General features: G+C 33.3%; 1 non-coding gene across 1 annotated transcript; it reads right to left on the reverse strand.

Annotated features, from left to right (window-relative positions):
- Window positions 1-183: 183 nt before the first annotated feature.
- LOC113848584 lies at window positions 184-290 on the reverse strand. The gene has a single exon (XR_003501849.1). It is a non-coding gene; the product is annotated as a small nucleolar RNA R71 (small nucleolar RNA).
- Between the last annotated feature and the right edge of the window lie 5,860 nt (window positions 291-6,150).

Raw genomic sequence — 6,150 nt, forward strand, 5'->3', positions numbered from 1 at the left:
CTTTGTGACACAATAAGGATGAATGGAGTCAGCGATGATGCAATTAGATTGAGATTATTTCCATTTTCCTTAAGAGATAAAGCAAAGTGTTGGCTGTAATCTCAACCACAAGGAAGCATCACAACTTGGGCAGACCTTGTCAATAAATTCCTTACCAAGTATTTTCCACCATCTAAAGCTGCCAAACTAAGAGGAGAGATTACATCATTTGTGCAGCAAGAAGGGGAATCTTTATATGAAGCTTCAGAAAGATATAAAGAGCTATTGAGGAAGTGTCCACACCATTGCGTACTGGAATGGATGCAGTTGGAAACTTTCTATAATGGAATGAATCCAGCCACCAGAACTATGATTGATGCAGCTGCAGGAGGATCATTGAATACAAAATCATTGGAGGAAGCTCAACGGATTATAGAGATGATGGCTTCATCTATGTACCAAAATTTTAATTCTAGGCACTCTACAAGGAGTGGAGGATATGAAGCTAAAATTCTTGAGACTTTTCTTGTATAAAACCAACTGCAAAACCAAGTGTTCTTGGAGCAAATTGCTGCAGTAACTCAACAAATAAGCAATTTACAGGCTGCTCCAATTTAGAACACACAAGTTAGTTATGATTTTTGAGGAGGAAATCATGCTAATGGTGCATGTGATGCACCTATAAATGAACATCAAGGGAAAATTAATTATATGAAAATTTTTTAGAGACAACAACCTTCATTACCACCTGGTTTTCAGTATCCTAATAGCAAAAATCAACAGTACTCTAATTAGAATACTCAATATTCTATTGCCAAGAATTCTAATTCTGCTTTACTTTTTTCTGCTGCAGGTCCAGCAACACAACAATCCTATTTTCAAGGGAATCCAGTCACTCAACCTCAAAGAAATAAAAAAAAAATTCTCCAAGCCTATGACTGAAAGGTTTAATGAAATAGAGGAAACCATGCTACAATTTATGAAAGTAACCCAAACAAGCTTTAAGAATTAAGAATCTTCCATGAAAAAGGTTGAAACTCAAATTGGATAGGTGGCTGAACAATTGTCTAGCAGAGAAGAGGGGAGATTTCCTAGCAATACAATTGTTAATCCAAAAAAACAATGTCAAGCAGTAATGACTAGGAATGAAGTTGTTGTGGGGAGTCCCAAATCTACCGAAAAGAGAGGAAATAATTCTGCTGCAGAGAAGTTAAAATTCAACTTGGATGAAGGAAAATTTACCTTGCTGAAAAGAGAAAATTCAGAAAAAGAAAGTTCTCCAAGGGCTGTGAGAAAGACAAAGAGGCAAATACTTGAGGAAGCAAATTAGCTTATTGATGAGGAGAAATACAAGAGACTTCCTTATCCTCAAAGAATGCCTAATCCAAAACAAGAAAAATAATTTGAGAGGTTTCTATATCTCTTCAAAAAACTTCAAATAAATATTCCTTTTAATGAAGCACTTGAGCAAATGCCTTCCTATGCTAAATTCATGAAGGAGTTGTTATCTAAGAAGAGAAAGCTTGAGAATGATAAAACAGTCCCTTTGACTGAAGAATGCAGTGCTATTTTGCAAAGGAAGCTCCCTAAAAAGTTAAAGGATCCAGGTTCTTTTAGCATTCCATGTTCTATTAGAAATTGTACTGTGGGGAAAGCTTTATGTGATCTTGGGGCCAACATTAATCTTATGCCTCTTGCTATCATGAAAAGACTTAGAATAGAGGAAGTCAACCCTACTAGCATAACTTTATAACTTGCAGACAGATCTTACACATATCCTTATGGTATTGTAGAGGATTTGCTAGTTAAGGTTGACAAATTTATTTTTTCCTGTAGATTTTGTAATTTTGGACATGGAAGTGGATGCTGATATTCCTTTAATTTTGGGCAGATCATTCTTAGCCACAGAGAGAGCTTTAATTGATGTTCAAAAGGGAGAGCTTATGTTGAGAGTGCAGGATGAGAAAGTTATTTTCAATGTATTTGAGGCACTCAAACATCCTAATGATGATGTTACTTGTATGAGGGTTGATATTCTAAACTCTATTACTTTCCCTCATTTTATTGATAATGCTGATGAGATTTCATTGTTAAGGGAAACAATAGTTCCAAGGAATCATTTTGCTGCTGTTAAAAAAGAAGAACACTTGAAAGAATATGTGCAGCAGTTGGACACCTTGCCAATTGTTCCTTTTTCGGAAAATCCAGCAAAGGAAGAACTGAAAAATGAAATAAAGGAAAAGAGGACTGAGAAACTGGAGCTAAAACAGTTGCCTTCTCACTTGAGAAACTCTTTCTTGGACTAAGAACATAAAAATCCAGTGATTATTAGAAATGATCTCAAGGGAGAAGAAGAAGAACAATTACTGAGAATTCTAAGAGCCTATAAGTCAGCTGTTGGTTGGCATATTTTAGATTTAAAGGGGATCAATCCATCTTTTTCCAAGCATAGAATTTTGTTTGAGAAGTATTTTAAACTTGATCTTCATGGATTTTCTTCTTCAAAGTGTTAACTCTATACACCCAAAGTTGCTATGCCCAACACATATCACTTTATTCTTGATCTTTTAAACTCAAATCTTTCACTTTCTTCAATCCTTCTTCTCAAGACTCTTAGCTTAGAATTTCATGCAAAACTAACAAAATTACATCAGAATTCTATTAAATTTACACAATTATAATTATTAAAGACAAATATTAATATTTATATATTTTTGTGCAATTTTCACCTTCCAAATTACATTTTCTATCAAAAATAACCTAGAAAACTACTTAAAAACCTAGTAAAATCTGCATTCATCAGAGCGCATGGGTTTGAGAGGTATTTAAAGAATCCTAGCCCTAAAAACATTCATTTTCTCACCAAACAACCTTTTCTCCTTATTCTCTTTGTTCTCTCGCATTCTTTTCCAAGAGAAAACTCTTCTGAACTCTGAATCTCTTCTAGATCCGAGCTCAAACGTCTATTCCATCTAGATCCATGTAAGTTTCTTGGAGCTTGGTCACGGTTATCCCGAACTGCGTTCCGGAAAAAGTGGCCTACTTGAAATGAAAGAAAGGGCGAGCACTCTTGTGTTTCAACCCCACTATCACTATACTATTCATAGTTGTGGGGCACTGTGTACTTACAGCCTCTACGATAAGCAAGTGAATGGGGCCGGTGCGTGGCGAACGGAACGGTTCATCAAGCCATTTCTCGCCTCAACCCCCTAAATAGGAAGAGGGGTACTTTACAAATAGGGGGTAATTGCTTCGCACCTGACTGTGATAGCCCTCTCGATACCTTTTTGGATCTTTGTAACTAGTGGCCGCCGTCGCTAGAGCGTTTTGTTTTCTCTTATTTGAACTTTTATGCTTTGTGATACTCAAGGAAATCTTAACCCGTAAGATGATATCTTCCCTTGGGACGTTGTACCTCTCCCTTGGATCTTTAAGAAAACCCGACCTGAGAGACTCATTTCCAAGTAAGAGGAGTTGATCCTAAACTCTAACTCATCTTTAGTATTTTGGTTTAAAAATAATAAGTTATTCTATTAGAACAATATTACTAATGTTTTTCTTAAAGTCTCAAGCATAAGAAATAGCAATTTTTGACATGAAAAACTCATGATTATTTTCAAAACTAGTTAAATGTAATTTGTAGCAAAATCTCTAAAAGGAATCATTTTTGAGAAATATTACAATTTTACAAGCAAATAGTGTCTAGAGATAGTTAAGTTTGCTCTTTGATATTTTTGGAATGATAGACATACAGTGAATATTGAATGATGCCAAACTCTAGGATAGACAGCTTTATTGATACTGAGAACTGTGTATTTTGAATTGTACGACTGATCTGTGAGTTCAAAGGTATCCGACCTTCAGCACATTGTATTGATTTATGTGGTGTCAAATTGTGTGATGATCTTTGTACTAGATGATATCGCAAATATATAGATGTGGCATGATAGTTAAAGTATGTTGAAATTGGTAGAGTTATATTATTGATGAGAAATGTTTGAACGTTCTTGGATAAAAAGAGAGGATTTTGTACGGGAGTGAATCATGTGCCATGATCAGAAAATTATGAGATACGTGATTATAATACGTGAGTCAAAATTGATTAAGTTGTATGATTATAATACAAGTAATTGTTCGTAGGCAAGTGTACCCATCAAAAAGTAATAAAGGTTTCAAAAAGAGTTCCCAAGTTATTGTCCCACAGAGATTATTTTCAAGTACCAAGAATAACTTGATTCAATTGTTTAAACGTAACGGGATTGTAACTGACCAAAAACAGAGCTTAATATTAACAATAATTTAAAAGAATTGTAATACAATGTATAAGAGAGATCAGATGACATGAGCCTAAGACTTATGGGTTCACCTACTACATTTCTTTATGTTCTACTTAATTTAATCTTGATATTAGTATCCAAATATTTGCCAACCACTCATAATTAGTTCTATTAACACTCAATGATTATGCAATGTCAATATTCTTTTCCTTGAGCAAACCACCCCAATGATTATGCAAGATAATTGGTCGAGAAAGTATAAAGATCCTATGAGTTTATTAATTTTATAACGGCTAAAATAAAGGAATTAAGTGTGATTAACCTAGCGCCTTGTCTTGTTTTATCCTATAGTTTCGTTAATTACATGTGGTACGATCGCCTACAATGCAACTAACTATGGAATGCTAAGGGTGATCAAATTTTAATATACACAATATAATCCAATAGATTGAAAACCAAACATTAAATGAAAACCAATACTAACATTAAAAGTAAAAATCACACAAAGTTTGCAATAGGATCCCCCATAACCCTAGCTATGAGTTTAATTACTTATAAGAAAATAAACTATGAAGAATGTGATAAATAAACCCATAACCACAAAGGAAAATCAAACAAAAGAAACCCATAAAGTTAAAAGATGAAGAGAGTTCTCGTTCTCTGAAGGACGCTCAATCACTTGTTTGGACTCCAAGGGAAAGCTCGTTGTCCTTGTCAATGGTCTCCAATGACTCTCAAAGATGAGTTTGATTAGAACTTAGAAGGGGAAGAAGGTGTGTAAAGAAATGGAAGTATCTCAAGTGTGGAGCATAAGGCCTCTTTATAGAGGCTGTGCCCTGAGTTTCTAGTCGGTTGAGCTCTATCTTTTCAAATTAATTTTATCTATAATTAGAATCACTCCAAATCTTCATATCTAAGTTTAAATTTTAAATTCAAAATTCAAACTCAACTACACATAGAGTACCAAGGACTAAAAATATCTAATTTTTATCCAAAATATCTCCATAATGCACTAATAACAACTTCCAGCTAAACTGCAACAATTAATAACATAACTAGTGTAAATATATATAAAATAGAGTTTAAGTGTATAAATATAAGTCATAAAATATATCAAAATATGAACTTATCAATATCCCCTCATACTTGAGATTTGCTTGCCCTCAAGCAAAAGTCCTGGCTAAAGAATAAAGAAACAATTTGAAACATATCATCAAAACAAGAAACCCTAAATCATAGAGATACAAAGAACACAACAGTAATATCACTGAGTTCAAGTAATCAAAAGACATTTAAAATTTTATATTTTTTGTCTTCTTGCTTGATCATCAAAATGTGATACTCTACTCTTCTCTCTCTCTTTTAGTGTATAAGGACAAAAATAAAGAACATTCAATCCCTCTAAGAAGAAATATACTACTATAGCCTTGACGATAAACCAACTCTTCACTAAGTCAATTGAATGTAATTAAAAATTATTAGGTCTTTTACTGGTTATAATATGGCTAAAATGTTATAATAATTAAAGTGAGATAAAATGAAGGAAAATGATACAAGGGGTTAAGTTAATTAAAACAATCACAAATATCCCCTAAGTTTATAAATAAAGCTGTTGGAGTAATGATTTTTATATTTTCATTTTCTTTACTCCTCTTTTCTTTCATTCAAATGTAACCTTTTCTTTTTCTTTTTCTTTTGCAACTTACACACACTTTTTTTTTTCACATAAGAGATATAGAGAAGAATTTTTCTAATAATTCAACAACTTAATTGCTCCATTTACAAACCCAAGGTCAACAAAATATTTCATAATTTTAATATAAGAGACCAAGAAAAATCAATAAAGCTCAAAGTGGGCAACTAGTTGTATATCTTTCTCAAACATGCTGATGGC

The sequence above is a fragment of the Abrus precatorius genome, unplaced genomic scaffold (genome assembly GCF_003935025.1).
Source record: "Abrus precatorius isolate BTA unplaced genomic scaffold, Abrus_2018 Scaffold8, whole genome shotgun sequence".
NCBI lineage: Eukaryota > Viridiplantae > Streptophyta > Magnoliopsida > Fabales > Fabaceae > Abrus > Abrus precatorius.